This window comes from Felis catus, chromosome A1, assembly GCF_018350175.1.
Source record: "Felis catus isolate Fca126 chromosome A1, F.catus_Fca126_mat1.0, whole genome shotgun sequence".
Classification (NCBI taxonomy): Eukaryota; Metazoa; Chordata; class Mammalia; order Carnivora; family Felidae; genus Felis; species Felis catus.
The window spans coordinates 114,072,270-114,100,216 of NC_058368.1; the positions used below are offsets into that span (position 1 = coordinate 114,072,270).

Below are 27,947 nucleotides of genomic sequence, written 5' to 3' on the forward strand. Positions count from 1 at the left end.
TTGGGAACATTCTTATTCTCCCCTCTCATAACTTTAGAATGTCAGGGCTGGAACAGTTTACAGAGAGAACTGAAGCCCAGAGGGGCAAGTGACTTGCTATCAGCCACAGAGCAGATCAGTGGGAGAATTAAAAGAGAAGGCTGGTGAGAAGCATTCTTGGAATAAGTTACATTAAAACAATATGTATTCTTTAACTGAACTGACAGTGATTAATAGTTGAGGATTCTCAAATTCACACAGAGACTTCAATACGAAAAGAAGCTGGAAGAGCTGACTTCTTCCTACATAGTGAGTCTTCAAAGAAACTGTATGAACAATCCAAGTCAGAGTCCCTGAAACTTCAGCCTTGAAAGCTGATCACGGATTTAACTGTCAAGCTTTCCAGAACAGTTTTCTTTCTGCTTGGTCACCACTCAAAGCCTTCTCAGGAGGAAGGCTTCTACAGGTAGGCTAAGGGGTAAACATGGGCAAATCTGTGCAGACAGCAGCATTTACGGCTCACAATCCCCCCAAAACAGCCCATAATACCCACAGAGATGGTGAACAAATTACAGATCTCTCAGTTTATCTCTCCTTCTTCCTCCTGCCCTTATGTCATTTCTATGTCCATTCTATAATCACTATTGCCAGCTAAATCCACCGTCTTCTTCTCCCCTCTCTCCCAAATATATCTCTATAACATTCAACCCATTCCCTAGGGGCAAATAAATGTTTCTCTTAAGTCCCAAGAAAGGAGAGAAGAATAAGGAGAGAAATGAGCAGGAATGGTTATACTGTCAGGATAGGCTAGTATATGCTACGGTCATAACACCCAATCTCTCAGGGCCAGGCCTCAGATTGAAGGGGGTGGGCAGGGTTATGCTATATGTAATGATCAGACACCCAAGACAGTGAGGTACCACCATCTTGTAGGAATTCCATCTGGAATACACAACCTTCTCAGTAACTAAGGCAAGGATTTGAGGAGCTGAAGAGTCTCATAGCAGCGATTAAATACTTTGGCCTAAAAGCAACATAAGCACCACTTCCACTCACAACTCATTGGCCAGAAATATTCATATGTCGCTACCTAAATGCAAGGGATGGGAAACTATAACCCTGCAGTGTGCCTAGAAGAAAAGAACCAGGGGCACCTGAGTGGCTCAGTTGGTTAAGGGTCCAACTCTTGTCTTCAGCTCAAGTCATGATCTCATGGTTAGTGAGTTCTAGCCCTGCATCCAACTCTGTGCTGACAGTACAGATGCCCCTCCCCTGCTCTTTCACTCACTCACTCACTCACTCTCTCTCTTTATATCAAAATAAATAAACTTAAAAAAAAATTTTAGGGGCACCTGGGTGGCTCAGTTGGTTAAACATCCGACTTTGGCTCAGATCATGATCTCACAGTTCGTGAGTTCGAGCCCCACGTCAGGCTCAAACTGAGCTGTCAGCACAGAGCCTGAAGGCTGCTTTGGATTCTATGTCTCCCTCTCTCTCTGCTCTTCCCCTGCTCACATGCTGTCTCTCTCTCAAAAATAAATAAATAATTAAAAACAATTTTAAATGTGTTAATGATTAAAAAAAAGAAGAAGAGAACCAGATGTGGGTGAACGCCAGAAGTCTTTACCACAAAGGATCTGAAGTTATTGCTATCTTTATTCACACAGGTCAGGCCAGAGCCTTTACAAGGGAACTCAAAGGGTTCTACAATATCTCCTGATTATCATCCTTCATTTTCTAAGTGAAATGATTATCACTCTACCATGATCTATCACTCTATCATTTTTCACTTTCTAAAATTCTAGGGATGACAGGTTTGCTAGTTGGTCCTCAAGCCTTGACTCTTCTAATGAATATGTTTGTTCCAGGTGACTCCCACTTCAGTGCTCAAAGAAGCACTAATTGATAGAAAAGCATTCCCTTTTATAAAGCTTCTTCCTAACATAATGAAAAGGCTTCTTTCTATCCTAAGTTACTTTTTTTATCCTGACTCTTACCTTCTTGGCACAGCACCATCTCAATCACAGACTCCTAAAAATGGTCAAAAAAAAAAAAAAAGGTAACTAAAAATAAAATTCACTGAGTCTGGGACTGAAAGCCAGAACAAGATGATCAGTCACTATGTGTTTTATTTTGTTTTGTTTTTGAGAGAGAATCTTTTTTTTTAAGTTTATTTATTTATTTTGAGGGGTAGGGGTAGGGACAGATAGAGAGGGAAAGAGAGAATCCCAAGCAGGCTCCTCGCCACCAGCACAGAGTATAACACGGGACTCAGTCCCATGAACTGTGAGATCACGACGTAAGTGAAAATCAAAAGTCAGATGCTTAACCAACTGACCCACCCAGGCGCCCCAGTCACTGTGTGTTTTTCTTTTTTACTTTATTTTTTTTTCAATATATGAAGTTTATTGTCAAATTGGTTTCCATACAACACCCAGTGCTCATCCCAAAAGGTGCCCTCCTCAATACCCATCACCCACCCTCCCCTCCCTCCCACCCCCCATCAACCCTCAGTTTGTTCTCAGTTTTTAACAGTCTCTTATGCTTTGGCTCTCTTCCACTCTAACCTCTTTTTTTTTTCCTTCCCCTCCCTCATGGGTTTCTGTTAAGTTTCTCAGGATCCACATAAGAGTGAAACCATATGGTATCTGTCTTTCTCTGTATGGCTTATTTCACTTAGCATCATACTCTCCAATTCCATCCATGTTGCTACAAAGGGCCATATTTCATTCTTTCTCATTGCCACGTAGTACTCCATTGTGTATATAACCACAATTTCTTTATCCATTCATCAGTTGATGGACATTTAGGCTCTTTCCATAATTTGACTATTGTTGAAAGTGCTGCTATAAACATTGGGGTACAAGTGCCCCTATGCATCAGCACTCCTGTGGGATTTATCCCTTGGGTAAATTCCTAGCAGTGCTATTGCTGGGTCATAGGGTAGATGTATTTTTAATTTTTTGAGGAACCTCCACACTGTTTTCCAGAGCGGCTGCACCAATTTGCATTCCCACCACCAGTGCAAGGGGGTTCCCGTTTCTCCACATCCTCTCCAGCATCTATAGTCTCCTGATTTGTTCATTTTGGCCACTCTGAGTGGCGTGGGGTAGTATCTCCATGAGGAGCAACATTGAGCATCTTTTCCTGTGCCTGTTGGCCATCCGGATGTCTTCTTTAGAGAAGTGTCTGTTCATGTTTTCTGCCCATTTCTTCACTGGGTTATTTGTTTTTCAGATGTGGAGTTTGGTGAGTTCTTTATAGATTTTGGATACTAGCCCTTTGTCCGATATGTCATTTGCAAATATCTTTTCCCATTCCGTTGGTTGCTTTTTAGTTTTGTTGATTGTTTCCTTTGCTGTGCAGAAGCTTTTTATCTTCATGAGGTCCCAGTAGTTCATTTTTGCTTTTAATTCCCTTGCCTTTGGGGATGTGTCAAGTAAGAAATTGCTACAGCTCAGGTCAGAGAGGTCTTTTCCTGCTTTCTCCTCTAAGGTTTTGATGGTTTCCTGTCTCACATCCAGGTCTTTTATCCATTTTGAGTTGATTTTTGTGAATGGTGTGAGAAAGTGGTTTAGTTTCAATCTTCTGCATGTTGCTGTCCAGTTCTCCCAGCACCATTTGTTAAAGAGACTATCTTTTTTCCATTGGATATTCTTTCCTGCTTTGTCAAAGATGAGTTGGCCATACGTTTGTGAGTCTAGTTCTGGCGTTTCTATTCCATTCCATTGGTCTATGTGTCTGTTTTTGTGCCAATACCATGCTGTCTTGATGATTACAGCTTTGTAGTAGAGGCTAAGGTCCGGGATTGTGATGCCTCCTGCTTTGGTCTTCTTCTTCAAAATTACTTTGGCTACTCAGGGCCTTTTGTGGTTCCATATGAATTTTAGGATTGCTTGTTCTAGCTTCAAGAAGAATGCTGGTGCAATTTTGATTGGGATTGCATTGAGTGTGTAGATAGCTTTGGGTAGTATTGACATTTTGACAATATTTATTCTTCCAATCCATGAGCATGGAATGTTTTTCCATTTCTTTATATCTTCTTCAATTTCCTTCATAAGCTTTCTATAGTTTTCAGCATACAGATCTTTTACATCTTTGGTTAGATTTATTCCTAGGTATTTTATGCTTCTTGGTGCAACTGTGAATGGGATCAGTTTCTTTATTTGTCTTTCTGTTGCTTCATTGTTAGTGTATAACAATGCAACTGATTTCTGTACATTGATTTTGTATCCTGCAACTTTGCTAAATTCATGTATCAGTTCTAGCAGACTTCTGGTGGAGTCTATCGGATTTTCCATGTATAATATATGTCATCTGCAAAAAGTGAAAGCTTAACTTCATCTTTGCCAATTTTGATGCCTTTGATTTCCTTTTGTTGTCTGATTGCTGATGCTAGAACTTCCAATACTATGTTAAACAACAGCGGTGAGAGTGGGCATCCCTGTAGTGTTCCTGATCTCAGGGAAAAAGCTCTCAGTTTTCCGCCACTGATGATGTTAGCTGTGGGCTTTTCATAAATGGCTTTGATAATCTTTAAGTATGTTCCTTCTATCCCGACTTTCTCGAGGGTTTTTATTAAGAAAGGGTGCTGGATTTTGTCAAAGGCCTTTTCTGCATCGATTGACAGGATCAAACTTTTATTAATGTGATGTATCACGTTGATTGATTTGTGAATGTTGAACCAGCCCTGCAGCCCAGGAATGAATCCCACTTGATCATGGTGAATAATTCTTTTATATGCTGTTGAATTCAATTTGCTAGTATCTTATTGAGAATTTTTGCATCCATATTCATCAGGGATATTGGCCTGTAGTTCTCTTTTTTTACTGGGTCTCTGTCTGGTTTAGGAATCAAAGTAATACTGGCTTCATAGAATGAGTCTGGAAGTTTTCCTTCCCTTTCTATTTCTTGGAATAGCTTGAGAAGGATAGGTATTATCTCTGCTTTAACTCCCCTGGGAAGCCATCTGGTCCTGGACTCTTATTTGTTGGGAGATTTTTGATGACTGATTCAATTTCTTTGCTGGTTATGTGTCTGTTCAAGCTTTCTATTTCCTCCTGATTGAGTTTTGGAAGAGTGTGGGTGTTTAGGAATTTGTCCATTTCTTCCAGGTTGTCCAATTTGTTGGCATATAATTTTTCATGGTATTCCCTGATAATTGCTTGTATTTCTGAGGGATTGGTTGTAATAATTCCATTTGCATTCATGATTTTATCTATTTGGGTCATCTCCCTTTTCTTTTTGAGAAGCCTGGCTAGAGGTTTATCAATTTTGTTTATTTTTTCAAAAAAAACAACTCTTGGTTTCATTGATCTGCTCTATAATTTTTTTACATTCTATATTGTTTATTTCTGCTCTGATCTTTATTATTTCTCTTCTTCTGCTGGATTTAGGCTGTCTTTGCTGTTCTGCTTCTATTTCCTTTAGGTGTGCTGTTAGATTTTGTATTGGGGATTTTTCTTGTTTCTTGAGATACGCCTGGATTGCAATGTATTTTCCTCTCAGGACTACCTTCACTGCATCCCAAAGCGTTTGGATTGTTGTATTTTCATTTTCGCTTGTTTCCATGTATTTTTTAATTTCTTCTCTAATTGCCTGGTTGACCCACTCATTCTTTAGTAGGGTGTTCTTTAACCTCCATGCTTTTGGAGGTTTTCCAGACTTTTTCCTGTGGTTGATTTCAAGTTTCATAGCATTGTGGTCTGAAAGTATGCATGGTATGATCTCAATTCTTGTATACTTATGAAGGGCTGTTTTGTGACCCAGTATGTGATCTATCTTGGAGAATGTTCCATGTGCACTCGAGAAGAAAGTATATTCTGTTGCTTTGGGATGCAGAGTTCTAAATATATCTGTCAAGTCCATCTGATCCAATGTATCATCCAGGGTCCTTGTTTCTTTATTGACCATGTGTCTAGATGATCTATCCATTTCTGTAAGTGGAGTGTTAAAGTCCCCTGCAATTACCACATTCTTATCAATAAGGTTGCTTATGTTTTTGAGTAATTGTTTTATATATTTGGGGGCTCCTGTATTTGGTGCATAGACATTTATAATTGTTAGCTCTTCCTGATGGATAGACCCTGTGATTATTATGTAATGCCCTTCTTCATCTCTTGTCACAGCCTTTAATTTAAAGTCTAGTTTGTCTGATTTAAGTATGGCTACTCCAGCTTTCATTTGACTTCCAGTGGCATGATAAATAGTTTTCCATCCCCTCACTCTCAATCTGAAGGTGTCCTCAGGTCCAAAATTAGTCTCTTGTAGACAGAAAATAGATGGGTCTTGTTTTTTATCCATTCTGATACCCTATGTCTTTTGGTTGGCGCATTTGGTCCATTTACATTCAGTGTTATTATAGAAAGATATGGGTTTAGAGTCATTGTGATGTCCGTAGGTTTCATGCTTGTAGCGATGTCTCTGGCACTTTGTCTCAGAGGATCCCCCTTAGGATCTCTTGTAGGGCTGGCTTAGTGGTGACGAATTCCTTCAGTTTTTGTTTGTTTGGGAAGACCTTTATCTCTCCTTCTATTCTAAATGACAGACTTGCTGGATAAAGGATTCTCAGCTGCATATTTTTTCTGTTCATCACATTGAAGATCTCCTGCCATTCCTTTCTGGCCTGTCAAGTTTCAGTAGAGAGATCAGTCACGAGTCTTATAGGTCTCCCTTTATATGTTAGAGCACCTTTATCTCTAGCTGCTTTCAGAATTTTCTCTTTATCCTTGTATTTTGCCAGTTTCACTATGATATGTCATGCAGAAGATCGATTCAAGTTACGTCTGAAGGGAGTTCTCTGTGCCTCTTGGATTTCAATGCCTTTTTCCTTCCCCAGATCCGGGAAGTTCTCAGCTATTATTTCTTCAAGTACACCTTCAGCACCTTTCCCTCTCTCTTCCTCCTCTGGAATACCAATTATGCGTATATTATTTCTCTTTAGTGTATCACTTAGTTCTCTAATTTTCCCCTCATACTCCTGGATTTTTTTATCTCTCTTTTTCTCAGCTTCTTCTTTTTCCATAATTTTGTTTTCTAGTTCACCTATTCTCTTCTCTGCCTCTTCAATCCGAGCTGTAGTTGTCTCCATTTTATTTTGCAGTTCATTGATAGCATTTTTCAGCTCCTCGTGACTGTTCCTTAGTCCCTTGATCTCTGTAGCAAGAGATTCTCGGCTGTCCTTTATACTGTTTTCAAGCCCAGCGATTAATTTTATGACTATTATTCTAAATTCACTTTCTGTTATATTGTTTAAATCATTTTTGATCAGTTCGTTAGCTGCTGTTATTTCCTGGACGTTTTTCTGAGGGGAATTCTTCCGTTTCATCATTTTGGATAGTCCCTGGAGTGGTGCGGGACTGCAGGCACTTCCCCTGTGCTGTCTTGAATAACTTGCGTTGGTGGGCAGGGCCGCAGTCAGACCTGATGTCTGCCCCCAGCCCACTGCTGGGGCCACAGTCGGACTGGTGTGTGCCTTCTCTTCCCCTCTCGTAGGGGCAGGATTCACTGTGGGGTGGCATAGCCCGTCTGGGCTACTTGCACACTGCCAGGCTTGTGGTGCTGGGGATCTGGCGTATTAGCTGGGGTGGATCGGCAAGGTGCACAGGGGCGGGAGGGGCAGGCTCAGCTCGCTTTTGCTTTTCCTTCGGAGATCCGATTCGGGAGGGGCCCTGCGGCACTGGGAGGGAGTCAGACCCGCCGGAGGGATGGATCTGCAGAAGCACAGCGTTGGGTGTTTGCCCGGTGGAAGCAAGTTCCCTGGCAGGAACCAGTTCCCTTTGGGATTTTGGCTGGGGGATGGGAGAGGGAGATGGCGCTGGCAAGCGCCTTTGTTCTCCACCAAGCTGAGCTCTGTCGTCTGGGGCTCAACAACTGTCCCTCCTGTTGTCCTGCAGCTCTCCCATTCTCTGAGCAGAGCTGTTAGCTTATAACCTTCCAGATGTCAAGTCCCGCTTGCTGTCGGAACACACTCCGTCCGGCCCCTCCACTTGTGCAAGCCAGACTCAGGGGCTCTGCTTGGCCAGCGGGCCGCCCCCCGCCCTGGCTCCCTCCCGCCAGTCCGTGTAGTGTGCACCGCCTCGCCGCCCTTCCTACCCCTTTCCGTGGGCCTCTCATCTGCGCTTGGCTCTGGAGACTCCGTTCTGCTAGTCTTCTGGCGGTTTTCTGGGTTATTTAGGCAGGTGTAGGTGGAATCTAAGTGATCAGCAGGATGCGTGGTGAGCCCAGCATCCTCCTACGCCGCCATCTTCCCAGGATCCCACTATGTGTTTTTAAAGATCTATACTATGTGTGTTTTAATGATCTTGTATTAAAACAAATTTTAAAAAAATTGGGTGCCTGGGTGGCTCAGTTGGTTAAGTGTCTGACTTACACTCAGGTCATGATCTCATGGCTCGTGGGTTCAAGCCCAGCGTCAGGCTCTGTGCTGACAGCTCAGGGCCTGGAGCCTGCTTCAGGTTCTATGTCTCCCTCTCTCTGCCCCTTCCCCAGCTCACACTCTGTCTCTCTCTCTCTCAAAAACAAACATTTAAAAAATTAATAAAAAAAAAAAAAACACAGCTCACCCCTTGACTTTTCCAAAGTGGCCCTTGCACTCTAATTAAGACACTCATTTATTTTATCCATACCATATGGTTAGCACAGTCTCTGGGCCTCTGTCCACTGTCTCTTCCTCTGGTCTGGAAAGCAACCAGTTTTGATCCATAATTTCCTTTAAGGTCTAGTCCAAGACTCACCTTCCCTAGGGAGCCTTTCCTCAGCAACCCTGACTCACACTGTGTCTCCAATCCTTGGGCCTACTCAGCACACATACCCAAAGTCATCTCTTCCTACTGCCCACCCCTTCTCCAGCACATAGTACTGTGCTTCCAGCCTGCCAGCCTGTCCCGAACAAAACTGTGAGCATCTCACCCACAGATTCAGGCCTTTATATATCTTGACTCTCACTGAATGATTACCATGGAGTCAGATCTATTTGATGAGTGAAAAAAAGACTACTTAGAAACTTTCTATTATCTAGAGAAAATCAACCTTCAGAAATTACCCAAATTCTTCAAATCATAACATATAGCAGGACTAAAAATCCATTTGTCCAATTAATCTTGCCAGAGTGAAGAAATTAAAGATTAGTATACAAAAAGAAAAGAAGAAAATATCATTATTTATCTTCTCATGAGTTCAGATACAACATCTGTTTTCTTACAAATTTCCAAAAGAGGATCACACAGGCATCTTATGGTCTCACATCAACACAAGATGGCCTACGTACCTACTGAAATTGACATTGTTAACAACCGCACCAAGCCAGACATTGTCTGAATTGTTTTAAGTGCATTATCTCAAATAACCAACATAAGAATGCTGTGAAGAACCTCTCTGCTCCAAACCCAGGAGTAGAGCGCATGACTGAACCATCATGGAATATATGATAGGGCCCTCCTGACTCAGTTTCCCAATGAACAAAATGAGAGCTATACTCTCACATGCTGCAGATCTTCTCTGATGAAATGAAACAGGGCCCTGAAATAAGACTGTCTCCTGGATATAAGGACAGCTAAGAGCAGCAGCATCCTACGCAGTCCACACTTGGGAAAAGACTTCCAGAAACTCTTGCATAGCAGAGAAAGGAGTAGACAGATCATTTTCAGCCTGAATAGAAGGCCTTCCCAAAGCCTTCCAGATATCCTGAGGGACTTCAGGTGAGCTAGCCAGATACCTTTGGAACAGCACCACATAGGAGTCCCTGCTCCTTGAAGAGCATAGGACATTTGTCCTTGAAATCCATCCACTCAGTTGTGAGGAAGCTCAAGCCACATGGAGAAGCCACATGGAAGCCTTCTGGCCTTAGCTAAATCCCAGCTGACAGTCAATGTTAACATGACAGGAGCAGAAGAGGAGCGTCCTCCTGTCCCACCCAGGCTTGCCAGTAGTCTGAGGAGGAGGTGAGGATTTATGGTCTGAGGCTGCCCACCAAGGTGGACACCAGCTCTCTACTTTCTTATCAGCCAGGACCAGACATCCCACCCTACGTGCCACACCCCTCAACCTCTGTATACCAAGAGGAAGGGATTGACCATGGTCAATGGCCTTTAACAAGTCTAGCTCCATGACAATGGAACCCAAGTGTGACCAGAACCCACACTGATCTCACAGAAAGTGGTGGTCCACCTACTTCAGAATTGAGAACAAAATAGAGTGTGGGCCTTTGAGTGTTGGAAAACTTCCTTGCAAGTTCATCTAGAAGATGCACACAAGAAAGTCACATATTTTATTGGACCAAGGAAAACCATGCCATGCCAGGTAGAAAGGAAGGCCCTGGTGGTACCTGGCTGGCTCAGTCAGTAAAGCATGTGACTCTTGATCTCAGGGTTGTGAGGTTGAGCCCCAAATTGGGTGTAGAGATTACTTAAAAATAAAATCTTAAAAAGAGAGAGAAAGAACAAGAGGAGTTAAGATGGCAGAGTAGTAAAGGGACCCTGGGCTTGCCTCGTTCCTTGAACATAGCTAAGTCAACATGAAATAATTTTGAACATCTTGGAAATTAAGGATTAATCCTGAGGATCAAGAGAACAATCTGCATAATTAGACAGAAAGAACCTGTCAGGTGAACTGGAAGAGAGAAAAGCCTTGCTGCCACAGAAGGTAGGGAGCCCTTCTCACAGAAAGGAGGAGAGAGTGGGAGACAGAGCACTGCATCTGGTTTTTGCAAGAAAAGCACTCCCCCAAAACCAATGACTGGGGAATCAGGAGGAACATACTACTGCAAGTTTTTGCGAACACTGGAGTTCAAATTCTGAAGGTTTTGAAGTCTGTGCCATTCATTGGAGTTGATCTGGGCAGGTGGTGATGCTCCTGGGGAAGAGGGCAGAGGCCCAGGAGTGGATAGCAGACAGCATAGTGTGGGAATTCCCTGGGTCACCCCGGGAGAGAACATTCCCCTTCCTGGAACGCAGTTGGAAGAAGTTAGATTACCTCTCCAAGGACAAAAGACCCAGCTGGACTCTTTCAGCAGCCGTTCAACAGCAGGGGACAGAGGCATGTGCAGAGTGTGGATAACCTGACCTACAACTTTTTACTGGGCTTCACCATAAACTCCAGGCAACTGTGCAGCCAAGGGACTGCTTTTCTGGGACAGAATGGCACCAGGTGCAGCACTGTAAGGTTCTCCCCAAGAGCGGGGAGTGGGTCTGAGCCTTGACAGGTCCTTTAAGATTTGGAGTTTTGGGGGTGCCTGGGTGGTTCAGTCAGCTAAACATCCAACTCTTGATTTCAGCTCAGGTCATGATGATTCGTGGGATCAAGCCCTGCCTGCTTCAGGCTCCACGCTGACAGTGTAGAGCCTGTTTGGGATATTCCCTCTCTCTCTCTCTCCCTCTCTCTCTCTCTCTTTCTCAGATAAATTAATTAATTTTAAAAAAAGATTTGCAGTTTTGAATCCCAGCTGCACATCAAAGACAAAACACACGAGAGCTGTGGCTCCGGGAATGTTGATGGCCCGGGCACAGACGGGTTGAGGGCAGGGATCTGACAAAAGCCTGGGACACAGGAGAAGAGACTGTTTACTTATCTGTGAGGGTTTCCTTATCTGTGGGGAGCGCAAGCTCCCCACCCCAGGACAAGAGAGCAGGGTGATGCCATCTTCCCCTGCCCACCAGCATGGTTAGACTTTAGTGAGCAACACGGCCCCCCCCCCCCATTGGAGGCTGGGGTCCTTACACCATACCCCATCCCCACATGTGTCCTGCAGGGGCATCTTTACTAGGGCAGGTCTGTGAGCCAGTGCAGCAGGCCTTGCCTCCAGAGGACCAACACAGGCACCCCACATTAACCAAGTCTACTGATCACAGAGTGCTCCAAAGCATCAGCTTCAGCTCTAGTAGAAATAGGACTAGGATTTTTAAAATTTTGATGCTTTTCTTTTCTTTTCTTCTTTCTTTTCTTTTCTTTGGAATCAGGCTTATACTTTTTTTATTGTTTGTTTCCTTTTTTCATTTTTTGATCAGGCTTTTCTTTCTTTCTTTCTTTCTTTCTTTCTTTCTTTTTCTTTGGAAACAGGCTTATAATTTTTTGTTTGTCTATTTGGTTTTTTGTACCTTTTCCTTTTCTCTTTTTTGCATCAGGCTATTTATTTACTTATTTATTTATTTTGATAGAATGAGCAGGGGAGGGGGACAGAGAATCCAAAGCAGGCTCTGCACTGACAGCAGAGAGCCTGATGTGGGGCTTGAACTCATGAGTGGTGAGATCACGACTTGAGCTGAAGTTGGGCGCTTAACCAACCAAGCCACCCAGGTGCTCCAAGCTTTTTTTTCTTAATCAGGCTTATTTAAACAAATAAAAACATACCTAGTTAAAGGTTCAAATATTCCACACTGCAAACAAGGAAGAACTCTGCAGAGGACTAAGCTGGGGGAAACAACAGTCAAATAACAATAGGATAATGTACACAGCATACACCAAAAACACTTTCTGAAGCACCAAGCCCTGGATAGTGTGTGACTCCTTCTTAACATAGCAGTACTCTTAGGAGCAGGAAACATAACAAGCTTTCATAACATGCAAAAGACAGAAGCCAAGACAAAATGGTAAGAGGAGGAATTCTCCCCCAAAGAAAGATTAAGAAGAAAACATAGCCAGGGATTTGCTCAAAACAGATATAAGCAATATATCTGAACAAGAATTTAGAACAATAATCATAAGAATAATAGCTGGGATTAAGAAAAGCACAGAAGACAAAAGAGAAATCCTTGCTGCAGAGATAAAAGACCTAGAAACTAGTGAGGCTGAAATTTAAAAATGCTATAACAGAGACACAAAACTGAATGGATGACATCACAACAACGATGCAAGTACCAGAGGAGCTAATAGGTGATAGAGAAGATAAAATTATGGAAAATAATGAAAGTGAAAAGAAGAGGGAAAGAAAACTATTAAATCATGAATACAGGCATAGGGAACTAAGCAATTCTATAAAGTGAAATATTATCCCTATCATAGGAGTCCCAGAAGAAGAAAAGCATTAAAAAGGGGCAGGTTTAGCCACTCTGGAAAACAGTGTGGAGGTTCCTCAAAAAATTAAAAATAGACCTACCCTATGACCCAGCAATAGCACTGCTAGGAATTTACCCAAGGGATACAGGAGTGCTGATGCATAGGGGCACTTGTACTCCAATGTTTATAGCAGCACTCTCAACAAGAGCCAAATTACGAAAAGAGCCCAAATGTCCATCAACTGATGAATGGATAAAGAAACTGTGGTTATATACACAATGGAGTACTACGTGGCAATGAGAAAGAATGAAATATGGCCCTTTGTAGCAACATGGATGGAACTGGAGAGTGTGATGCTAAGTGAAATAAGCCATACAGAGAAAGACAGATACCATATGGTTTCACTCTTATGTGGATCCTGAGAAACTTAACAGAAACCCATGGGGGAGGGGAAGGAAAAAAAAAAAAAAGAGGTTAGAGTGGAAGAGAGCCAAAGCATAAGAGCCTCTTAAAAACTGAGAACAAACTGAGGGTTGATGGGGGGTGGGAGGGAGGGGAGGGTGGGTGATGGGTATTGAGGAGGGCACCTTTTGGGATGAGCACTGGGTGTTGTACGGAAACCAATTTGACAGTAAACTTCATATATTGAAAAAAAATAAAATTAATTAATTAAATAAATAAAGAAAGAAAGAAATAAAAATAAAAAGGGGCAGGTTTATTTGAACCAATTATAGTTGAGAACTTTTTAAAAAAATTTTTTAACATTTATTTATTTTTGAGAGACAGAGCACAAGCAAGGGAGGGAAAGAGAGAGAGGGAGACACAGAATCCAAAGCAGGTTCCAGACTCTGAGCTGTCAACATTGAGCCCAACATGGGGCTCAAATTCACAAACCATGAGAACATGACCTGAGCTGAAGGTAGACGCTTACCTGACTGAGCCACCCAGGTGTCCCATGGCTGAGAACTTCTAATCTGAGGAAGGAACAGGCATTCAAGTCCAAGAGGCACAGAGAACTCTCCTCAAAATCAACAAGAACAGGTCAACACTAAAACGTATCATAGTAAAACTTGCAAAGTACAAAGACAAAGAAAGAATTGTGAAAGCAGTTAGGGGTGAAAGGTCCTTAACCTACACAGGAAAACACATAAGGTTAGCAGCAGACATGTCTACAGAAACATGGCAGGCCAGAAGGGAGTGGCATGATATATTCAATGTGCTAACTGGGAAAAATATGCAGTCAAGAATACTTTATCCTGCAAAGCTGTCATTCAGAACAGAAGGAGAGATAAAGTTTCCAAGACAAAGCAAAAACTAAAGGATTTCATGAATACTAAAGCAGCTCTGCAAGAATTATTAAAGAGGACTCTTTGAGTGGAAAAGAAAGACCAAAAGTAACAAAGACTAGAAAGGAACAGAGACAGAAAGAGCGACTTTACAGGTAATACAATGCCACTAAATACATATCTATCAATAATTACTCTGAGTGTTAATGGACTAAATGCTCTAAACAAAAGACATAGGGCATCAGAATGGATAAAAAACAAGACCCATCAATATACTGCTTACAATAGACTCATTTAGACCCAAAGACACCTCCAGATTGAAAGTGATGGGGTGGAAAACAATTAATTATGCTAATGGACATCAAAAGAAAGCTGGAATAGCCATACTTGTATCAGAAAAACTAGGTTTTAAACCAAAGACTGTAATAAGAGATGAAGAAGGGCACTATATCATAATAAAGGGGTCTATCCAACAAGATCTAACAACTGTAAATATTTATGTCCCAAACTTGAAACAGCCAAATGTGTAAATCAATTAACAAACTTAAAGAAACAGTAATAATACAGTAATAATACTGATAATAATACAGTAATAGCAGGGGACTTTAACACCCCACTTATAGAAATGAACAGATCATCTGGGCAAAAGATCAACAAGGAAACAATGGCTTTGAATGACACACTGGACCAGATGGACTTAATACATATATTCAGAGCATTTCATCCTAAAGCATCAGGATACACATTCTTTTCTAATGCACATGGAACTTTATCCTGATCAAAACACATACCGGATCACAAATCAGGTTCCAACCAGTACAAGAAGACTGAGATCATACCATGCATATTTTCAAACCACAATGCTATGAAACTTGAAGTCAATCACAAAAACAAACAAACAAAAAAATTGGGAAGACCATAAATAGATGGAGGTTAAAGAACATCGTACTAAAGAACAAATGGGCTAACCGGGATATTAAAGAAGAAATTTAAAAATACATGGAAGCAAATGAAAATGAAAACACCATAATCCAAAACCTTTGGAATGCAGCAAAGGTGGTCCTAAGAGGGAAGTATAGAGCAAAACAGGTTCTCTTCAAGAAGCAAGAAAAGTCTCAAATATACAATCCAACCTTACAGCTAACGGAGCTGGAAAAAGAACAGCAAATGAAACCCAAAACCACCAAAAGAAGGGAAATAATAAAGATTAAAGCAGAAATCAATGATATAGAAGCCCCCCCCCCCAACAAATAGAACAGATCAATGAAGCTAGGAGCTGGTTCATTGAAAGAATTAACAAAATTCATAAACCCCTAGCCTTATCAAAAAGAAAAGAGAAAGAACCCAAATAAATAAAATCATAAATGAAAGAGGGAAGATCACAACCAACAACACAGAAATACAAACAATTATAAAAGAATATTATGAGCAATTATATGCCAACAAATTGGGCAATCTGGAAGAAATGGACAAACTGCTAGAAACATATAAACTACCAAAATTGAAACAGGAAGGAACAGAAAATTTGAACAGATGCATAACCAGCAAAGAAATTGAATCAATAATCAAAAATATCCCAACAAACAAGAGTCCAGGGCTGGATGGCTTCCCAAGAAATTTCGACCAAACATTTAAAAAGGAATTAATACCTTTTCTTCTCAATCTATTCCAAAAAACAGGAGTGCCTCAGTGTCTCAGTCAGTTAAGTGTCAAAATCTTTATTTCAGCTTGGGTCATGATCTCACGGTTTGTGGTTCAAGACCTGCACTGGGCTCTATGCTGACAGTATGGAGCCTGGTTGGGATTCTCTCTCTCTTCCGCTCTCTACCCCTCCCCCACTCACACTGTCTCTGTCTCCTAAAATAAACTTAAATTTAAAAATTAAGACTATTTAAAAAAAACAGATATGGAAGTAAAACTTCCAAATTCATTCTATAAGGCCAGAATTACCTTGATTGCAAAACCAGACAAAGATTTCACTAAAGAAGAGAATTACAGACCAACATCCCTGATTAACATGGATGCAAAAATTCTCAACAAGACACTAGCAAATTGAATCCAACAGTGTAAAAGAATTATTCACCAGAATCAAGTAGGATTTGATTTGCTCCTTGGGCTGCAGGGGTGGTTCACTACCTACAAATCAATCAACATGCTACACCACATTAAATAAAAAGGATAAGAACCATATGATTCTCTCAGTAGATGCAGAAAAAACACTTGACAAAATACAGCAACTTTCTTTTTAAAAAACCCTAAGCAGGGTGCCTGGGTGGCTCAGTCAATTGAGTGACTGACTTCGGCTCAGGTCATGATCTCACGGTTTATGAGTTCAAGCCCCGTGTCAGGCTCTGTGCTGACAGCTCAGAGCCTGGAGCCTGCCTCTGATTCTGTGTCTCCCTCTCTCTCTGCCCCTCCCCCACTCATGCTCTGTCTCTCTTTGTCTCAGAAATAAGTAAACATTAAAAAAAAATTTTTTTTTAACCCTCAAGAATGTAGAGATAGAAGGAACTTACCTAAACTTCACAAAGGTCATATACAAAAGACCCACAGCTAGTATTATCCTCAATGGGGAAAAACTCTCAGTTTTCCAAAACAGGGATGTCTAGTCTCACCACTATTGTTCAACATAGTAGCGGAAGCCCTAGCCTCAGCAATCAGACAACAAAAAGATATCAAGGGCATCCAAACTGGCAAAGAAGAAGTCAAACTTTTCACTCTTCACAGATGACATGATACTCTATGTGGAAAACCCAAAAGACTCCACCAAAAAACTGCTAGCAGTGATATATGAATTCAGCAAAGTCACAGGATATAAAAGCAACTACAGAAATCTGTGGCATTTCTATACACCAATAATGAAGCAGCAAAAAAAGAAATTAAGGAATTTATGCCATTTACTACTGCACCAAAACCAATAAGACATGTAGGAATAACCCTAACCAAAGAGGTAAAAGATCTCTACTCTAAAACTTACAGAACACTTACGAAAGAAATTGAAGAAGAATGAAACGGAAAAACATGCAATGCTCATGGATTGGAAAAACAAATACTGTTGAAATGTCTATACTATCCAAAGCATCTACACATTCAATGTAATCCATATCAAAATAACACCAGAATTCACCACAAAGCTAGAACAAACAAATCTAAAATGTGTACAGAATCAGAAAAGACCCTGAATAGCCAAAGTAAGTTTAAAAACAAAAGGAAAGTGGGAGTCATCACAATTTCAGACTTCAAGCTGTATTACAAAGCTATAATCATGAAGATAGTATGGTACTGGCACAAAAACAGACTCAAACATCAAGAGAACAGAACAGAGAACCCAGAAACAGACCCACAAATATATGGCTAACTAATCTTTGATAAAGAAGGAAAGAGTATCCAATGGAAAAAATACAGTGTCTTCAGCAAATTGTGCTGCGAAAACTGCAGAAGAATGAAACTTGACCACTTTCTTACACTGTACACAAAAATAAACTAAAAATGGATGAAATACCTAAAGGTGAGACAGGAAACCATCAAAACCCTAGAACAGAAAACAGGCAGCAATCTCTATAACTTTTGCCATAGCAACTTCTTACTAGACACATCTCTGGGGGCAAGAGAAATAAAAGCAAAAATGAACTACTAAAAGGCAGCCTATGGAATGGGAGAAGATATTTGCAAAGATAATGGGTTAGAATACAAAATTTATAAAGAACTTATCAAATTTAACGCCCAAAAAATAAATAATCCAGTTAAGAAATGAGCAGGAAACATGAAAAGACATTTCTCCAAAGAAGATATACAAATGGCGTAACAGACATAAGAAGAAAAAAAAAAAAAACTCAACATCACTCATCATCAGGGAAACACAAATCAAAACCATGAGATACCACCTCAAACCTGTCAGAATGGCTAAAATTAACAACTCAGGAAACAACAGATATTGGCAAGGATGCGGAGAAAGGGGAACCCTCTTGTGCTATTGCTGGGAATGCAAACTGGTGCAGCCATTCTGGAAACAGTATGGAGGTTCATCACAAAATTAAAAATAGAATTACCCTACAACCTAGCAACTGCAGTACTAGGTATTTATACAATGGATACAAAAATACAGGTTGGAAGGGGTACATGCACTACAATGTTTACAGCAGCATCATCACAATAATAGCCAAACTATGGAAAGAGCCCAGTGTACATCAACTGATGAATGGATAAAGAAGCTGTAGTGTGTGTATGTCTATGTGTGTGTGTGTGTGCGTGTGTACGTATGTATATACATGTATATATATATAGACACATATATATATACATATATATGTATGTATATACATATATAGACACATATATATGTGAAATAAGTGAAATAAGTCAGTCAGAAAAAGACAAATACCCTATGATTTCACTCATATGTGGAATCTAAGAAACAAAACAGTTGAACATAATAGAAGGGAAGGAAAAATAAAGTAAGATTAAAATAGGAGGCAAACCATAAAGACTCTGAATTACAGAGAACAAACTGAGAGCTGCTGCAGGGGAGGTGGGTGGGGGATGCACTAAAAAGGTGATGAGCATTAAGGAGGGTACTTACTGGAATGGGCACTGGGTGTTATATGTAAGCAATGAATCACTAAATTCTACTCTTGAAATCAATACTACAATGTATGTTAACTAACTTGAACTTAAATAAAATCTTGGAAGGAGAAAAGAAAAGAAAAGAAAAGAAAAGAAAAGAAAAGAAAAGAAAAGAAAAGAAAAGAAAAGAAAAGAAAAGAAAAGAAAAGACAAGACAAGACCCTTTTATTTTTCTTTATTCAGAAAAATAATCTGAATGTCTTCTCACCAAAAATAAAAATAAAAATAAATTTTAAAAAATCCAGCAATCCCTATCAAAATAACACCAGTGTTCTTCACAGAGCTAGAACAAACAATCCTAAAACTTGGATGGAACCAGAAAAGATCCCAAATAGCCAAAGCAATCCTGAAAAAGAAAACCAAGGCCAGAGGCATCACAATCCTAGACTTCAAGATGTATTGCAAAGCTGTAACCATCAAGACAGTATGGTACTGGCACAAAAACAGACACTCAGATCAAAGGAAAAGAAAAGAGAACCCAGAAACGGACCCACAAACATATGGCCAACTAATCTTTGACAAAGCAGGAAAGAATATGCAACGGAATAAAGACAATCTCTTCAGCAAATGGTGCTGGTAAAACTGGACAGCGACATGCAGAAAAATGAACCTGGACCACTTTCTTACACCATACACAAAAATAAACTCAAAATGGATGAAAGACCTAAACGTAAGACAGGAAGCCATCAAAATCCTCAAGGAGAAAGCAGGCAAAAACCTCTTTGACCTTGGCTGCAGCAACTTCTTACTCAACACGTCTCCGGAGACAAGGGAAACAAAAACAAAAATGAACTATTGGGAACTCATCAAAATAAAAAGCTTCTGGGGCACCTGGGTGGCTCAGTTGGTTAAGCGTCCAACTTCGGCTCAGGTCATGATCTCACAGTTTGTGGGTTCAAGCCCCGCATCGGGCTCTGTACTGACAGCTCATAGCCTGGAGCCTGCTTCGGATTCTGTGTCTCCCTCTCTCTCTGCGCCTCCTCTGCTCATGTTCTGTCTCTCTCTGTCTCTCAATAATAAATAAACGTTAAATAAATAAATAAATAAATAAATAAATAAATAAGCTGCACAGTGAAGGAAACTATCAGCAAAACTAAAAGGCAACCGACGGAATGGGAGAAGATATTTGCAAACGACATATCAGATAAAGGATTAGTATCCAAAATCTATAAACAACTTCTCAAACTCAACACCTAAAAAACAAATAGTCCAGTAAAGAAATGGGCAGAAGACATAACTGGACACTTCTCCAATGAAGACCTCCAGATGGCTGACAGACACATGAAAAAACACTCAACATCACTCATCATCAGGGAAATACAAATCAAAACCATGAGATACCACCTCGCACCTGTCAGAATGGCTAATATTAACAACTCAAGAAACAACAGATGCTGGTGAGGGTGAGGAGAAAGAGGATCTCTTTTGCACTGCTGGTGGGAATGCAAACTGGTGCAGCCACTCTAGAAAACAGTAAGGAGGTTTCTCAAAAAATTAAAAATAGAACTACCCTACAACCCAGCAATTGCACTAGTAGGAATTTATCCAAGGGAAATAGGTGTGCTGTTTCGAAGGGGCACATGCACCCCAATGTTTAAAGCAGCACTATTACTGACATATGTATATATATATATATACATGCAATGGTAAACGAAATTAGTCAGAGAAAGACAAATATATGACTTCACTCATATGAGGAATTTAAGATACAAAACAGATGAACATAAGGAAAGGAAAGAAAAATAATATAAAGATGGGGAGGGGGACAAAACATAAGAGACTCTTAAATAAAATACAGAGAACAGAGGGTTGCTGGAAGGGTTGAGGGAGGGGGGATGGGCTAAATGGGTAACGGGCATTAAGGAATCTACTCCTGAAATCATTGTTGCACTATATGCTACCTAACTTGGATGTAAATTAAAAAAATTAATTAATTAATTTAAAAAATCTTTTAAAATCTAAACAGCATCATTATTTACATTTACTAAAAACTGCGTAATAATTCATCAACTGCATATATAATATTTTTACTAATCATTTCTGTAGTTAAGTGTTGAGATTACCTTAAAGTTTTCCATATTATAAACGACACTATGATGAACTTTTACTGTATTTTGGATTATTTCTTTATGACAGATTCCTAAAAGTGGATGTCAGGTCAAAAGTTATAAAGATTTTTATTTACTATGCCTGATATATATTATAAATCCATGATGAATTCTTCAATGTCTTTTGGCTCTAGGATAATAGAATTCAACAACTAAGAAATGGAATCCTCTCATGGTAAACATTTTTTAAGGCAGACAGTAATAGTACAGAATAGTAAGAAATAGTCAAGAAAGCATATTCTGGAATAGAACTGCCTGAGTTCAAATTCCAGTTCTATCACTTGCTAGATATGTACACATAAACAAATTACCAAATCCTTCTGAGACAACATACATACAGCACTGGGTCTGGACATAGTAAGGGCTCAAAAATGTTAATCATTGTTGCCTTTAGATTACTAAAAAAGAGATGAATTTGGGGCGCCTGGGTGGCGCAGTCGGTTAAGCGTCCGACTTCAACCAGGTCACGATCTCGCGGTCCGGGAGTTCGAGCCCCGCATCAGGCTCTGGGCTGATGGCTCAGAGCCTGGAGCCTGTTTCCATATCTGTGTCTCCCTCTCTCTCTGCCCCTCCCCCGTTCATGCTGTGTCTCTCTCTGTCCCAAAAATAAATAAATGTTGAAAAAAAAATTTTTTTTTAAAAAAGAGACGAATTTGTAATTGAAAAAGCCAAGAATTATCTTCAAATAACAGTAAGAATAAACAAAAAAACAAATGACAATATAATACTCTTGTACCTATATTATAAAAAAGCAGGTTCATTTACTGTGAATACTGTTCATACTACTGTGGTTATTACACATGAATAAAAATAAATGCAATTCTGGGGTTCCTGGATGGCTCAATCAGTTAAGTGTCCAACTCTTGATCTCAGCTCAGGTCTTGATCTCAGGGTTATGAGTTCAAGCCCCATGTTTGGCTCTGCAATGGGCATGAAACATACATATAAACATACATACATACATACATACATACATACATGCTACCTTAACAAATGCTTATTCTCTTTAAAACCTTTACATACACAGTCTCATTTAAGACTCACAACAATGCTGTATGGTGTTACTAATAATAATAACAGCAGCTAATACTTTCCAACTGTTTATTATGTGTCATTCATGGTTCTAGGTAATAACTTATTAATCATTATATAACCTATGAAATAGGGCTTTTCATTTTCCTATTACCCTCATTTTACAGACAATTCAATCAAGTTACACAGAGGTTAAATAACCTGTCCAACAATACAGAGCTAATAAGGTAGATGTCATTATGCCCATCTTGTAGATAAGAAAACTAAGACTTGGGATAATTACTTGTAAAGGTAGGTAACTAGGACAGGCTTTGAACCATTATCTGTCAGACTATCAAGTCACAGTCTTTTATTCTACAACTCTGTCACCTTTGTTTTGTTTTTTTAATGTTTATTTTTGAGAGAGAGAGAAAAAGAGAGAGAGGGAGCAGGGGAGGGGCAGAGAGAGAGGGAGACAGAGAATCTGAAGCCGGCTCAAGGCTCTGAGCTGTCAGCACAGAGCCCGACACAGGGCTTGAACTCGTGAACCATAAGATCATAACCTGAGCTGAAGTCGGACGACCTTTGAATGGATGCACTTATACAGAGAATGCCCTGCACAAGACAGCAAATGTTCAAAGTTGGCTTCCCTCATTCCTGCCTTCTTTTGCCATAAGCAGTGGTAAACTAGTGGTGTCATTTGAACATGTGTCTCTAAGGATATAATTGGGAAGGCAAGCCTAACACAAAAGCCCATATAATGAAGTGTGCCCCTTAAATGGATTCTTTCTCCTTCCTGAGGCATTCTCTGCTGCAGCCCTAGCATGCATCCCTGAGAGTTTCTAATGCCTACCTTTAGGATACTTGGCAATTCCTAACGAGGTGCTTTTGGCAAAACTTCTTCAAAGGATTGTTTGAACATATGCTAGAGAAGTCTCCTGTTTCCCAGTGCCTCAGAATGCCCTCAAAATTCTTATCAGTGGGAGAAACAAATTTGCATGAAGCCTCCCAAATCACCTTGAAAAAAACTCACATTTTCAAAGGGACCGAACCCACAGGAAGAAACCTGGATTGAAGTCCTAAGCTTGAATACACTGATTGTTTAATCATGGACAAATTATTTCCCTTCTCTGTGCCTCAGTTTCCTCTTCTGTAAAGAGAAGCTGGCTTTCCAGAGCTACTAGAGCTCTGATTCAAGGAATGAGAGGAAAGTGAGCTTGGAGTCTATAGCACTGAAATCCCAGGAGGGCAAGAGTTGTATGAAAGCCCAAAGCTCAGAAAAGATTTGCAACCATTAACCAAAACCTGCCAGGGCTGGATTAACTTCTACAGCAGGGGAAGTGCCCTGGGATTTTAATTTAAGAATGTGAGTCCTGTGAGAAATTATTTCATGTGGAGTTGAAGGATTTTGTGGAGTGAGAGACGTAGGCAGTGGTAAAGGAATAAATCCTCTTCACCTTTGCAAAGCAGAGCAAAGCAAAATCCAAATCCCTTTCCTACTTGTTTTCCCTATGCTAAAGACAGGAGCAAAGATAGGATCCTGCTGCCACCTTGTGGCACACTGGGCAGTTTAGAAAGAAGGGTTTACTTAATCTCAGTTCCCCAGATTTCCCCAGGTTTCCCTCAGGAAACCTCCCTTATAATTTCACAGAGCTTGAAAACTCACAAACACTTTCAACCCTATTATCTCATCTCATTCTCGCAACAACTATGTAGAGTAGCAGAAGGGAGTTAAACTCCATTTTACAATGGAAGAAACCGAAGCTCAGACCAACTACGACACTTGCCTAAAGTCACAGTTAGTAACTGGCAATCAGGATGGGCACTCACACCTCCTGACTCTAAATCAGGCAATTCATTGAGGATGAAACAGGTTTAGATATGCTCTAGGACTAGGAATTTGAGAGAGGGAGCCTTACAAAGAGGAAAGCTTAATTTCTTCTACAGATAAAACTGGCCAAAGTCCCTAGTTAGACTGCACGGCTACAGAAAAAAAGCATCCAAATAAGCCTGAATTCCTGCCTTCCTTCCTAGTTTGCAGATTCTTGGTTAACATCTCTAGGCCTCTCCAGCTGCTCTGCCTCCCTCAGCTCCCCAGCCCAGACTACCCATGGAGCTCACGACTTATTTACAGCTAAATGCTGAACACCAAATGGATCCTAGGCAAGGAAGCCACAACACCCAGAAATCAGCAAGAACTACTGGGAGTGCTGTTCTGTCCCAGGGTTACAGTTCATTGTATTTGAGACTCCGTCCAAATTTTCTTACAAGTTTTAGAGGGAAGTCCAGTTGGCTTGCCCCATAATGATGTCATGCTCATTGAAACCTGAGGGGCAATGCTGTGGTTGTATAATTTTTCAACTGGCATATGGGTATGATCTGAAATTAATCTGACAGTTTCCAATTTCTCCAAGGCAACCATAACTTATTTGACACAGAATTGCAAAGTCCAGTGCCTATACTTTCCACCACCCATAAGTATCCCTTTAGTTTCACTCATTCATTCATTCACTAAGTGAATAGTGCACATTTCACTAAATGAGAAGGGTACTGCGATAAGCCCTTCGGTAAGGACTTTGTTGCCTAATGGTGAAGAGAGGGAAATAGGTAAAGAACATAATTATAATTATGTGAGATGCAAGTATTAAGTGTTTGAGGGTTAAGAGAAAAATAAGAGTTTTTCTCGCTTGGGGTTAGAAGACTAGGGATAAGAAGTGGATAAAGAACTAATTCATGGATATTTCACACATAAAACCCTTCACAGTCTGGCCTTTACAAACCCTCCCTGCCTTCTCTTCTGCTACTACTTTGCTCTCACCCTACCATATTCTGAACCCAAGTTTTCTTCAGTACTTCAAGGATTAAGAGTTAGGCTTAACTTTTAATCAGACAGATCTGGACTCTAATCCCAGCTCTGACACATTAAACAACGTTGGGCAAGTGATACAATTTCTCGAAGCCTCAGTTTCCTGATCTGTAAATTGGAGAGTATAGTAAGACTCATTTTCAAAGGTTTTTGTGAGAGTCAAGTGATATACATGTATGCAAAGCACCTGGATTTGTGCCTGACATGTAGTAAAGACTTAATAAATAGTAAATAATATGGTTCATTATCTCTCTGCCTTTGATCATGTTTCCTTTACCTGAGATTCCCTTTACCTTCTCAAATTGTTTTATCCATATTTCTCCTTTAGAACCATCACAAAAGTCTTTTTTCTTGAGTGCCTTACACTTTGCCAGCTGTTTTCCAATGAGTGCTCAGAACCTTGGTTCACATCACCTTTACTGTATTTATGGGATACCAATTTGTATATGTTGTATGTCTTTCAGATATGTGAGGCTCCAGAGGGGAGAAGCTAGCTAGGTCTTCCCCATTCTGCCCTAAGCACCTAGCACAGTATATGACTCATGGTACTACTAGAGAAATTATTGTTGAATAAAAATTATGTCTCAGCTGAACCTTAAATAAATAAATAAATACATAAATAAATAGGAATTAAAGCATATCTTTGGATGGTCTTTTGAATGTGAATACTACCTTATTAATGCTGTACATGAAATCATTGAAACCCACTAGAACTGATTACCAAGGATTAACCTTTAATATAAACTGACAGCACCAAAGTGGGTCAAAATTTCATTAGGGGAGGTTGGAGGTGGATGCATGGATAAATGGAAGGATTGGAAGGATCCTGGATCCCAGGTGGTGGCTCAGAAAATGGGTGCAGGCCTTCCTTGGGTAGGGGTATTCAATGAGGATGGGAAAGGAATCACTTTATGACTAAAGTAGGCTCTCTGTTCCTCCCTGTTAGACAGCTGCATCTTCTGGCACAGTGCCAGCTGCATCCTTGAGACACACTGGTGGAAGTCAGAGTAAACAGACTCGACTGTACTGGGCCCCAGGTCACCAGGGCTGCTTTGAACTCAGGCAAACTGAATACTGTCACCACCAATCACCCCTTCGTTGACCTCAACTACATGGTTTATATGTTCCAGAAAGAATCCACCTACAGCAAATTCAACAGAAGTTAAGGCTGAGAACAGGAAACTTGTCATCAATGGAAAGCCCATCTCCATCTTCCAGATCTCTCTGGAAGTCCATGGGGTCTTCACCACCATGTAGAAGGGTAAAGGGTGGGGCCAAGAAGGTCATCATCTCTGCCCCTTCTGCTAATGCCTCCAAGTCTTTGACAGGCATGAACCATGAGAAGAATGATAACTCCCTCAAGATTGTCAGCAATGCCTCCTGCACCATCAACTGCTTGGCCCGTCTGATCAAGATCATCCATGACAACTTTGGCCTCATGGAGGGAGTCATGACCATAGTCCATGCTATCACTGCTACTCAGAAGACCATGGACGACAGCTCCGGGAAGCTGTGGTGTGATGTCCAAGGGGCTGCCCAGAACATCATTCCTGCTTCTACTGGTGTTGCCAGAACTTAATGGGAAGCTCATTGGCATGGCCTTCTGTGTATCCACCCTCACCATGTCAGTCTTGGATCTGACCTGCCACCTGGACAAAGCTGCCAAAAACAAGGTGATGAAGCAGGCATTGGAGGTTCCCTGCAAGGGCATCCTGAGGACCAGGTTGTTTCCTGCAACTTTAACAGTGACACCCACTCTTCCACTTTAATTCTGGGGGTGGCACTGCTCTCAGTGACCATTTTGTCAAGCTCATTTCCTGGTATGACAATGAATTTGGCTACAGCAACCAGATGGTGAACCTTATGGTCCACACGGCCTTCAAGGAGTAAGAGTTCCCTTCAGACAACAAAAGGAAATCAAAGGCATCAAAATTGGCAAAGATGAAGTCAAGCTTTCGCTTTTTGCAGATGACATGATATTATACATGGAAAATCCGATAGACTCCACCAAAAGTCTGCTAGAACTGATACAGGAATTCAGCAAAGTTGCAGGATACAAAATCAATGTACAGAAATCAGTTGCATTCTTATACACTAACAATGAAGCAACAGAAAGACAAATAAAGAAACTGATCCCATTCACAATTGCACCAAGAAGCATAAAATACCTAGGAATAAATCTAACCAAAGATGTAAAGGATCTGTATGCTGAAAACTATAGAAAGCTTATGAAGGAAATTGAAGAAGATTTAAAGAAATGGAAAGACATTCCCTGCTCATGGATTGGAAAAATAAATATTGTCAAAATGTCAATACTACCCAAAGCTATCTACACATTCAATGCAATCCCAATCAAAATTGCACCAGCATTCTTCTCGAAACTAGAACAAGCAATCCTAAAATTCATATGGAACCACAAAAGGCCCCGAATAGCCAAAGGAATTTTGAAGAAGAAGACCAAAGCAGGAGGCATCACAATCCCAGACTTTAGCCTCTACTACAAAGCTGTCATCATCAAGACAGCATGGTATTGGCACAAAAACAGACACATAGACCAATGGAACAGAATAGAAACCCCAGAACTAGACCCACAAACGTATGGCCAACTCATCTTTGACAAAGCAGGAAAGAACATCCAATGGAAAAAAGACAGCCTCTTTAACAAATGGTGCTGGGAGAACTGGACAGCAACATGCAGAAGGTTGAAACTAGACCACTTTCTCACACCTTTCACAAAAATAAACTCAAAATGGATAAAGGACCTAAATGTGAGACAGGAAACCATCAAAACCTTAGAGGAGAAAGCAGGAAAAGACCTCTCTGACCTCAGCCGTAGCAATCTCTTACTCGACACATCCCCAAACGCAAGGGAATTAAAAGCAAAAGTGAATTACTGGGACCTTATGAAGATAAAAAGCTTCTGCACAGCAAAGGAAACAACCAACAAAACTAAAAGGCAACCAACGGAATGGGAAAAGATATTCGCAAATGACATATCGGACAAAGGGCTAGTATCCAAAATCTATAAAGAGCTCACCAAACTCCACACCTGAAAAACAAATAACCCAGTGAAGAAATGGGCAG

General features: G+C 40.6%; 1 protein-coding gene and 1 pseudogene across 10 annotated transcripts in view; one reads left to right on the forward strand and one right to left on the reverse strand.

The window, feature by feature from the left end:
* KLHL3 (kelch like family member 3) overlaps positions 1 to 27,947 on the reverse strand; it is a 282,390-nt gene that overhangs the window by 197,560 nt on the left and 56,883 nt on the right. The window lies entirely within an intron of this gene.
* Positions 49 to 26,879, forward strand: LOC123385974 (annotated as a pseudogene).